Source organism: Artemia franciscana, chromosome 15 (assembly GCF_032884065.1).
Source record: "Artemia franciscana chromosome 15, ASM3288406v1, whole genome shotgun sequence".
In the NCBI taxonomy this organism is placed as follows: Eukaryota; Metazoa; Arthropoda; class Branchiopoda; order Anostraca; family Artemiidae; genus Artemia; species Artemia franciscana.
In genome coordinates this window covers 32,524,554-32,536,749 of record NC_088877.1, presented here as the reverse complement: position 1 = coordinate 32,536,749, position 12,196 = coordinate 32,524,554, and the positions used below count along the sequence as shown (strand labels likewise).

At 35.5% G+C, this 12,196-nt stretch overlaps 1 protein-coding gene across 1 annotated transcript in view; it reads left to right on the top strand.

The window, feature by feature from the left end:
- Positions 1-12,196, top strand: part of LOC136036368 (chitooligosaccharidolytic beta-N-acetylglucosaminidase-like) — a 579,146-nt gene that overhangs the window by 1,041 nt on the left and 565,909 nt on the right. The window lies entirely within an intron of this gene.

Below are 12,196 nucleotides of genomic sequence, written 5' to 3'. Positions count from 1 at the left end.
TACATACTTCTGCGAACGCCCCGATACCTTTCAATGAGAGGTTTTATAGCTTTGAAGAGATCCCCCTTCCAAAACCTCCTTTCACATTTACCTAAAGGTACACGAAGAGTTACAAAATATGGTCATAAAATCGCAGTTTTTCAGGCTCCAGCACACTCCCCCTCCCCACCTTCTCAAAGACCCATCAATCCTCCTCTATACTGGCTGATGTAGAATTAGACAGTGCGGTGCATAATTATATCAAGCCTCAAAGGAATCAACTTACTGAAATAAACTAATTTGAATATGCAGAATAAACTTAGTTAACTAAAAAATTCAAAATAAATGTCTATACGAACTGTTTCTTTTTGAAACTTAAAAAAAAACAAGTTTTTTTTTAACTGAAAGTAAGGAGCGACGTTAAAACTTAAAACGAACAGAAATTACTCCATATATGAAATGGGACTGTTCCCTCCTCAACACCCTGCTCTTTACGCTAAAGTTTGACTCTTTCTCTCAGCATTACTTTTTAAAACAGTAAACAACTTTAGCGTAAAGTGCGGGGTGTTGAGGAGGGAAAAACCCCGTTCATATATGGAGTAATTTCTGTTGGTTTTAAGTTTTAATGTCGCTCCTTACTTTCAGTTAAAAAACTTTTTTTTTTGTTAAATTTTTGAACGTTTTTGAATTAATTCATGCTTTTATTTTTGCTATTGCATATTTTTTTTTTTTTTTTTTTGCTAAATAGTTTTCTCATAGTTTTGGTCGGACAATTTTGAGAAAAAGGAGCGGGGGAGGAGGCCTATTTACCCTCCAATTTGTTGGTTACTTAAAAAGACAACTAGAACTTTCAATTTTTTACGACCGTTTTTATTTGTAAAAATATATGTAACTTACGAATTAACTTACGTAACGAACCTCTATATTCGTATGTTTTTACTACGTATATGAGGGAGTCCTCCCCTTCGTCAATACCTCGCTCTTTACACTAATGCTCAATTTTTGTCCCAATTTCTTAAGAATGACTCCTGAATCACAAAGGCCGTAGAATAAATAGTTGAAATTATTAAAAATACTTTAGCGTAAAGAGAGAAGTATTAGGAGGAAGTGAACCCCTCACATGCGTAATAATTTCAGTTAAAAAACTTTTTCATATTTATTTTTTCATTATTTTTTTTAAATGCTAGAAAATCCTTCGCCTCCTTCATGGAAATTCTCTTTCCCATGAAAAATTCTTCCATGGAAAGTTCCCCCACATAACCCCCTCCCCTCAACCCCTCCCCCCTCCAACCAAAAAAAAATCCCCTTAAAACGTCTGTACACTTCCCAATAACCATTACTATGTGTTTTAAATGTCAAAGTTTTAACCATGTTCAAAATCAATGTAAATCTGAATGTTTCAAATGTGCCCGATGTAGCGGTAATCACATTTCGACTAAAGACTCCCCGTGTCAAGCGCCAGTTAAATGCGCCAGTTGTGGCTCGAATGATCATCCAGTTTACAGCTTTAGGTGTCCGATTTTAAAGAAGTTTTATAAATGAATGTATTACTTCGTGTTACGTCCTTTAATTCAAATGGTGTGTTAGGAAAATTACCTGTACTTCATAGTTTTTTGAATGAAAAATCGTCATTTATTATGTCTTCAGGAACACCACCTCCTTGATCATTCGTTGAATCTGCTTTCTAGTTTGTCTACTCAGCATGACATTTTTGCTGTTCCTGCTACACCGACTGGTGGGCGTCCCTCCGGTGGTTTAGCTACTATTTTACCCAAGTCTCTTAATGCAACTATTCTAACAATTGATACAAATTTTTTAGCTTGTAGTTTTTCAAACGTAGTTTTAATTAATTGTTATTTTCCGACTGATTACCATGATGATATTTCTTTTGATACGTTTACTCAATGCTGTTTTAATCTTAGTTGTTTTGTCTCTAATTTTCAGTCAAATTTGCGTACTTATATTTTAGGTGATTTTAACTGTGATCCAAACATAGCTAATGAAAGGGGTGCAATTTTATCATCTTGTCTTCCTAATTTTTCTGTTTACCGAAGTCCCAGGATTTTATTTATATTCATTGGAGTGGTAGTGTAACTAATATTGATCATGCTTTTTCTTCTAACCCAAGTGGTTAGAAGAAACCACTTGGGTTAGCCTGTGGTTATTTATGTGGTTATTATCTGGTTATTTATGTGGTTATTATATGGTTAGAAGAAACCACTTTGCCTGTGGTTATTGTAATCGAAGATTTCCCCGTTAGTGACCACATGCCGCTTCAGTTCCTTTTACCCCCTTTGGCTTCTCGTCCTTCCCCAGTTCGTTTTTCTGGTAATAAGCTTCCTAAATTTTTTGATCGGGTTGATTGGAATCCAAATTTTAAACCGCTTTACTAAGAAAGAGTTGGGACTTTAATTGATAAAGTTTATATCCCTGATAGTTTGGATTCAATGGACAGTAATCCTTCTTTGACTATAAATTGTCTTTATTTTGAATTAATCCATTGCTTAAAGTATGGTACTGCGGCAGTTTTTCCTACTAATAGGATAAGATTGGGCGCGCAGAAACCTTTTTGGAGCCTCAATCCTTTTTTGGTAAATTCTAATAAGGCGGCAAAACAAGCGTATTGGGAATGGCGGGCACTTGGTAAGGCTAGAGACTCGCACCCAGCTTTTTTGCTAATGAAAAAGAGAAAGGCCAAATTCCAAGCGGAGCTCCGTCGTCATAATAACCTGGTCATAGAAGAAGCTAAGGACAAGAATCTCCTTTGGAATGTTCTCCGAGGCAATAGGCGTACTAACAGGCCTGATACTAATTCCACACCATCGCTAAAAGAGTGGGAAAATTATTTTTCTAAGTTGTCGACTTTGCACGATTCTAACGGTGTTGTGTTGCAATTAGATGAAAGGTTGAAGAATTTCTCAACTGATTACAGGATTTCTGAGGATATGTTACGTAGAGCAATCAAAACGTTAAAAGCGCAGTCGGCTAAGGATCATGATGGCGTATTTGCTAATCACCTTAAACTTACTCCTTCTTCTTTTCTTATTACTCTACTGGCATTTTCAGCCTTTTACTTGTTACGTTTAGTACCATCGTCATTCTACATTGGCATAATAGTTACGCCTATTCCTAAGAGCGGCAAAAAAGGCTTGTCATCTTGTAGTTGCTGGAGGCCAATTACTAGGGGTTCTATGATTGGGAAAGTGTTTGAGTTGTGTTTGAAGGATCTTCTTGAAATTCTTGACGCTGGTTCTAATCAAGTTGGTTTCAAGAGAGGTTTGGGATGTGACCACGCCCATGCATCTTTCTGCAAAGTTATTGAAGAAGCGAGAATCTCTGTTCAACCGCTATACGCCCTCTTGATTGATATCAAAGGGGCCTTTGATATCATTTCTCAGGCATCTGCACTGCTCGCTTTAATCCATGCTGGATTGCCCCTAGCTGTCATTTGAGTCCTTCGCTCTTGGTATTCTGGATTAAAGATCCGTATTTGTCCTAGTTCGTCTTCATCTCAGTCCAAATTAATTCAAGTGGGTAGAGGAATTAGACAAGGAGGAATTATTTCTCCTTATATATTCAATTCATGTTTAGCTACTGCTCTTAATATAATATTAATTGTTTAAAAGGTTTGGGGCTTTCTATCAGTTTTGAAAAATGTCAATTTTTTGTTGTAAATTTTTTAGAGGATAATGTCAGGGCGACTCTCGATTGCGGCAATGGTGTTATTTTTCAGTCGTCGCCTATAGTCACTTATTTGGGATTACCTTATGCTGCTTCAAAAAGATATTTTAAACCAGTCCTGGTTCAGCATGTTCAGATGAAACTACGCAAGGCATTTGGTCTTTTAATTCGTTTTCGGGGTCTTTACCGTCGGGACATCCTTGGTCGTATGTATAGCGCTGTTGATCTGCCTCACGTATTGTTCCCGCCCCTCTTCTTCCGTAATGTCAGACCTTCTGATCTTTCGCCCATTAAAGTTTCTTCTTTTAAATTTTGTAAATTTTTACTTGGTTTCCCCCTTTCTTTTAGTAACACTGAGATTGTTTTAAAGCTTAAAGTGAAGGATCCCGTAGTCTGTATAAAAAAAAAATATAAAAATATAAAAATCTTGATGATTTATAGGCTAAACTATTTAGCAAGTGTTTTGTATCTTTTTTTCTTCTCTTTTTAATTGTTTGATCAATATTTGATAGGTTTTGATTGTAAGTGTTATCATTTGTCTGTTCTTTATATTATATTGTAGCGTACTCCTCATTTTTTTAGGGAAATAAAGAAAATAAATAAATAAATAAATATGTAAGCACTGGTCAAAGTTTGTAACTTGCAACCCCTCCCACGGGGACTGTGGAGGAGTAAGTTGTCCCCAAAGACATAGTTATCAAGTTTTTCGACTATGGTGAGTAAAATGGCTATCTCAGAGTTTTGATCTGGTGACTTTTGCGGAAAAATGAACGTGGGAGGGGGCCCAGGTGCCCTCCAACTTTTTGGTCACTTAAAAAGAGCACTAGAACTTTTAATTTCCGTCACAATGAGCCCTCTCGCGACATTCTAGGACCACTGGTTCGATACGATCACCCCTGGGTAAAAACAACAAAAACAAAAAAAACAAAACAAAAACAGAAGAAAAATAAATAAACACGTATTCCTAATCTGTCTTGTGGCAAAAAATGCAAAATTCCACATTTTGTAGATAGGAGCTTGAAACTTCTATTGTATGGTTCTCTGACACGCTGAATCTGATGGTGTGATTTTCGTTAAGATTCTATGGCTTTTAAGGGGTGTTTCCCCCTATTTTCTAAAATATGGCAAATTTTTTCAGACTCGTAACTTTTGATGGGTAAGACTAAACTAGATGGAACTTATATATTTAAAATCAGCATCAAAATGCGATTCTTTCGATGTAACTATTGGCATCGAAATTCCGTTTTTTTAAGTTTCGGTTACTATTGAGCCGGGTCGCTCCTTACTACAGTTCGTTACCACGAACTGTTTGACTATGTGTGTCTGTTGAAACTAGTGTTCCATTGCGCGACAATACTGCATCGGAAACTGAGAGGCTCAATAAATAGTTTTTTTTTATAGTTTCAAACTTATTATGTATCTCAGATTTTTCACCTTATGGTTTTCTGTCACATTTTGGGGGAAAGCTGGTGTTTTGCGCCGGATCATGCTAGAAAAAGTATCCTTGCCGTGGCATATATTTTCTTGCTATTTGAAAGGGCCACTGTAATTTTTTAGCTTCGTTCGAATGAGCCTTTTCCAATTCTCTAGGACTAGTGGTTTAATGCGATCAGCCCGGGGAAAAGAAAACAAGCAAATAAACAAACACTTTTGCGTCTCTCTCCTTGAAATAAAAATGTGAAACTTCTCTATTTTGTAGGGAGGCTGGCGTTTAACTCCCCCCCCCCGGTGTTTACCCTCCGGAAAATACCCCCGCCGGAAGATACCCCCGAGGAAAATACCCTCACGGAAGACATCCCTGGAAAATTCCCCCCATGTGAAATACCCCCAGCAGAAAATATCCCCCCGCAAAAAATACCCCCCTCCCGTAAAAAAACAGACCCCCACCCCCATGGAAAATAAGGCTTTCCAAATTTGACAATTTATTTGAGTTTTTTCCGTAGGGGAAAAATTTTGGTGTTTTTGTATTATATGCCAACCAATCAAATTTACCCTGTGTAAAAGTCGAGAAGGAGCCGGTTTCTTCGTTAGGTTTTTCAGCTTAACGCAAGACAAGACAAAGACAAATGACAAATTAGATGGGAAATATATAAATTGGGCTATATATGTATTTGCACATAAGGGAGGGGGGGTAAAGTATTTGGCCAGTTTGAAGCCAGGAAACAAATCTTACTTCATAATATGCAGAAAAATTGTACCTAAGACATTTGCATGCAAACCCGATATACTTTACCTCACCCCCTGTAATTTGCAAATATATAACCCAGATTTTCTTCTAAAAAACGAAGAAAGAAGTTATTTATCAAGTTTTACGCATCGTAAACTTGGATGAGTGGCGTTTAATACACAAGTACCGGAATATTTCATGGGGAGAGGGTAAGATTTCCCGCTATTATTTAAAAACGGTCAGAAATCAAATTAAAAAAAAAAAAATTCAAATGAAAATAAGGAACAACATCGAATCTTAAGACGAACATAAATTATTATGTAGGCCTATGTGAAAAGAGCCCCTTCCACAAGACCTTGCTATTTTCGCCAAAGTTTTTACTTTTTGTCCTGATTCTTTAAGAATGATTCCTGAAACACAATGACCGTTTAATTAAAACAGTAAGCTTTGTTTTAAAATTCTATAAAAAAAAACTTTAGTGTAAAGATCGAGGTCTTGAGGAGGAGGCAACCCCTTACATGTAGTTTATATATATATATATATATATATATATATATATATATATATATATATATATATATATATATATATATATATGAATATATATATAAATATATATATATATATATATATATATATATATATATATATATATATGTGGAAATTCAGTTCGCTTTAAGGTTTCATGTTGCTCCTTTGTAATTGGGAAACATACGGAACAAGTTTTTTAAAGAAAGAGCCTCATTTAACCAAAAATGAGCAGAAATGAAGTTAAATAATCTTCAAAGTAAGAATTATGGAGTCTAATAGAAAAACAAACAAAAATATATGACTTTTTTTCAATGAAAAAGACTGTGTCAATAAAAATGTACAATTTTTTTTTTTTTAATTCCCAAAACAAGTTTGTCAAAGAATAGTAAAGAGCCTCATGAAGCCAAAAATAAGTAGAAATAAATTCAAACTGTTTTCCAAGCGTAAAACTACCACAAATCACCATAAATAAATGAATTAAACCCAAAACGAACAGAAATACAATAAATAACCAATTCAAATTCAAAACGAGCAAAATTTTAAACCTTTAGACCAGAACATAATTTGCACATCACTGAAAACAAAATACATTTTAAACGTTTTCACTTTCTGACTTTAGCAAATAAAGAAGTATTAAGACTACAAGGAACACATATCAGAATGTGTATATCAAACTGGCAATACACGGTTATTTGTTTTTGTTTTTGTTTTGGTAAAGTATAAATTTTGTTCTGCTCTTGAGACAACATGGGTGTTGTCGGCCATACTACTTTTTATTTTTGCTCGTTTTGAGTTTAACTAGGTTACCTATTGTAATTTCTGTCAGTGTTGAGTTTCATTTATTTATTAACGATGATGATTTGTTTTAGTTTTACGCTTGGAAGATAAGAAAAACAAACTTGTAGAATTTGACAATGCTTTCGTCCGTAAAAACTTAATAAGAATTCGTTGGTTCCCAAAAGCCAGCTATTTTTTCAAAGGAAAGCTAAACCTTCTTAATTTTTTTTTTGGGGCCATGTGTTTAAGCTTAATTTTGATGATTCTGTTCCTACATTTTTTCTCTTTAATTTTATGTTACTTTGGTGCCCGGTACTGTCAAAAATTGCAGAAGTTCATATGGAAGTATTTTCGACGAAAATGAATTTGCAAGTTTTTTTTCTACGTTTTTAAGATACTTTTGGTGTGTGAATTCCTCTTTTTCCCGTTTCTTAGCACTTTTCAACGAAACTATAAAAAAAAGTGTAATAAAATTCTCAAATTTGGAAACCTTATTTTCCACGGGCGGGGTGTATTTTCCGGGGAGTATTTTCCTTGGAGGGCGTATTTTCCAAGGAGGGTGTATTTTCCGCGGGAGTTGCTTTCCAGGGGAATATTAATCGCATTGGGGGGGGGGGGTATTTTCAAGGGGGTTACATACATAGAACCCTGCCTTATTTAGCTATTTTTTCGTAGCTCTGCCATATCAGAAGGAGTTATTTTCACTTACTCAAAGACCTAAACCTAGATTAGTTTTTAAGGCTTCGACCTAATTTAGCAATCTCTCTCTGACCGTGCTCTTCTTTTCTTGGGATTTCTTATTAAATGTATAGCTTTAGAAAGTAATTTTGTCCCCTATTTTGCTGTCTATCTTTTTGCCTCTTGTTTTTTTTTGTTTTTTTTTTTTTTTTTTTTTTTTTTTTTTTTTTTTTTTTTTTTTAATTTCAAGATTGCTGTAAGCTTCCTAGCATTCCCCTCAGAAATAAAATTTAAGTGCCTGTATTCCCTAGGAATAATATCAATAGTATTTAATATTATTCTTCCTGTATTTTTATTTTAAAGATTCACATTAACCAAACAACCGGCCTTCAAAGCTGAAAATAAAAGATTCTTAAGCTTTGCTACCTGATTGTTTGTTGTGTTTGATGAAATTGTATAGACTAAGGTATAATTTCCAATCTTCTGTTATGGAAGAGCATCGGTGGGCGCAGACTGGGAAGAGGGGATGGTGCCTGAAACCAACTTAATGGAGCCGGATTTTCCGGCATGATCTGATTAAGAATCAGAAACAGTTAAAAAAAAAATTGTTTTTTCTCTTCAATTTCTTAAAAGAGTTACTGTATTGAGTATTAAAAATGTTTTAGTAGCAAGTACTAAATTATTGAAGACATCTGTGCCGGCCCGGAACTATTGTGGTTTCTACCAAAGTGAAATTTATGCAACTTGGGACTAAACAAGCTGAATCGGTGGGTCAAACATGTGGGTCCAGAACTAGGATAATTGCATCTGTTGCACCGGAATGGATCCGCTCTTTTTGGGAGAGCTAGGGGGGAGGGTTAATTCTGAAAAATTAGAAAAAATGAGGTTTTTTAACTTATGAAGGAGTGATAGAATCTTAATAAAATTTCATATTTAGAAAGACCTAGTAGCTCAGATCTCTTATTTTAAATCCCGACCGGATCCAATGTCGTTTGGGGGGAGTTAGGGGGACTGGAAATCTTGGAAAAAGTTCAAAGTGGAGAGATCAGGATAAAACTTGGTGAAACGAATAAACACAAGTCCAAGATACGTGACTGACATAACCGAACCGGATCCGCTCTCTTTGGTGGAGGTGGGGGGTGTGTAATTTGGAAAAATTAGAAAAAATGAGGTATTTGTTACTTACGAACAGGTGATTAGATCTTAATGAAATTTGATATTTAGAAGGATCTTGTATTTCAAGGCTCTTGTGTTAAATCCCGACTGGATCCGGTGACATTGGGGGGAGTTGCAGGGGAAAACCGGAAATCTTCGAAAACATGAAAATTGAGGTATCTTTACCTTACGAATGGGTAATGGATCTTAATAAAACTTGAAATATAGAAAGATCTTATGTATCAGATGCTCCATTTTCATATCGAATCAGATCCAGGGATATTAGGGCTGGAGGAGGGAAACGGAAATCTTGGAAACCGGAAATCTTGGAAAACGCTTAGAGTGGAGAGATTGGGATGGAACTTGATTGGGAAAATAAGCACAAGTTCTAGATACATGATTGACATAATTGAAATGGATCCGATCTCTGTGGGGGAGTTGGAGGGGAAGGATTTCCCATGCTTTGGCAAGTTCGGTGCTTCTGGACGTGCTAGGACGATGAAAATTGATAGGCGTGTCAGGGACCTGCATAAACTGACTTGGTAACAGTCGTTTTCCCCAATTCAACCGTCTGGGGGGGCTGGAGGGAGAGGAAAAATTGAAAAAATGACGTATTTTTAACTTACGAATGGGTGATCGGATCATAATGAATTTTGATATTTAGAAGGACCTCGTGTCTCAGAGCTCTTATTTTAAATCCCGACCGGCATTAAGCCTTTGAAAATCCTTTTAAATCAATCTATTGATTTTGCTAGAGCTCATGTCATATGAGCTCTTGGTTCTCGGCTCATCCAACCTCGTCACAAGGGTCATATGAGCTCTTAGCTCTTGTTGTATCTGGTAAGTTCTATTTTGTCTGGTCGTTCTTTTTTTCTTCGAATAAAAACAGAGCTTATTATGAAAATTAACAATTTTCATGAACTAAATTCAGCTTGATGAACCGAATTCAGCAAAGATTGCTCTAGATAAGTAGTTCCGTGAGATTAGGAAGGAACCCATATCTTTGTGAAAGCTAGAGCATTTTAGCGACGGGAACTCCTAGCTGTCCTTAAATACAGGAAAAGGGATTTAAATCTAAGTGTCAGCTACTGAAGAGAATACAATAGGAGATATGATAATCTGTATCTTGGGGATTGACAGTTTGACAACATGATCCAAAGGTTTTTTTTAATAATAAGATTAGGTACAATATTGACGAGGGAGTTAACTTGTTGATTAACAATTAACACACATGAATTTATTTACCAAGTTTTTGGCAAGCCATATTTCTTAGGGACTGAATTAAATAACAGAGTAAAAAACAAACTATAGGAGAATTGTAGGTGGTAATAATTTTCCAATCTTTTGATTTGTGAAAGTACCTCTCGGTCATGTCCATGAGTCGTTGCCATTTGACCTGAGCCATTTTTCAGAGTTATCTACAATTATACAAATTTAAGTGTTAGGACTGGAACTACGGATGAATTTTCCATTTGCCTGGATGGAGGTTCACAGCAGCTCCAGAGCCCTTATACAGTCCGCCACTCTCCCATTTACTTTTAGTGTCTTAATGTATTCATCCAACATCATCTTTGCACTGGACTAAAGCGCAAATTTGGTAAACAGCTTTCGAAAAGGAAAGTAGACATGCGGCTCCTTTAACACCGCTAATATTCTCAGCATCAAGTTAAAACAGAGAGGCAGACATGTTACAGTTCCATAATCGCACTTGAACTTTCAATGTTCTGAAATTTTCCGAAAATATTAAAAGTGAAGTTGAACTTAATAAAAACACTCTATGTGTATGCAGGCTATCATAATGGTGCATCAATAATATCTTAGGAACGGCTTAGAGCATTAAGTTGAAACTTTCAGGGCTGGGGGAGTGTCGAGCTAACCAAAAGGCACTGTGTGCATACAACTGATACTGCAATTAGGATTAATTCTACTACTGAGACTAATAGCATTAAGGTAAAACTTTCAGTGAATGTTTAGGAAAAGTTTGGACTTAATCAAATGCTATGTGGATGTATGTTGCCAAAAGAGTGTATGAGCAGTATCTCTCCAAGTCGGCCTAGAGTACTAAGTTGAAACGTGCTTGTCGTGTTGATGGGACGTTGCACTAACCAAAAGGAACTGTGTGTATGCTAGTGTTGCAACTTTTATTGCTATTCTAGTGCTTTTACCACGGGGTAAGGGTATTAGGGTGAAATTTATTGGATATGTTGAGAAGGATTGAGAACTAACCAAAAGGCTTAGAGTCTGAAAAGGTGCTATGTGCATTCTCCCAGGGCTAATTCGAATACTAGAGCTACTACTAATTTGCTTGTTTTTAGTTTGGCTTGGCTATTTATAATAATTTATGTTCGTTTTGGGTTTTATTGATTGTTGACAGTGATACATGATAGTTTTACGCTTAAAAATCATTTGAATTTAGTGCTTAATGTAACTCCTTATTTTTTTTTATTGAAAAACTAAATATTTGATAAAGATCTGAAAGTTAATCTGTTGAACATTCATGTTTGTTTTCCTTAGTCCCTTCCAGTCATCTTGAGCATTTTAGTGATTTTGTATTTTTGTTGATGTTTTTAAATGAAACCACAAAGTCACAAACTCATATTATATTCAATAAAAGCAAATGCTATAATAGTCCTCAGATTGTTTAGGGGCGGGGTAGAATTAGTCCTACTTCAGTCTTCTGTTTATACAATTTTTGTTTTGCTTTAAGTGTTACTATATCACTCATTTAAATTTCTTCTTGTATTAGGATTCATTTATTCATCTGTTTCAGTATGTGTTATCTTTTTTTAGATATGCTTTTATCTAAATCATGTTTTTCTAAAAATTGTCTTTCATCTTATTGTTTCATTTATGAAATAAACTTCATAAATGTATTAGCGTTGTTTCAAATCTGCTTTTCTCCCATAAATATGGGGGGGTATAACAATTACCTAGATAATTACGCAATAAAAAGGTACTGTCAGTAAACTTTTTTTCTTAGAATTCTTTTAAAATAGACAGTTGTACATCCAGCTTATCAACCGAAAGGGGGAAGATTTGTTAAAAGTCAGATTTCTTCACACGGTCTTGTCTAAGCCACAGCCTCGTTTATACGATCAATAGTTATCAAAATATGTCAAGTATCAGCAGTGGTTGTATCAAGGCATTTTTAGGTATGTAAAAGCCCCAACAAAAATCCTTGTACCGTTTGCCCCCGTTCTCCTGAGAACAGTTCCTTGTGGTATATAT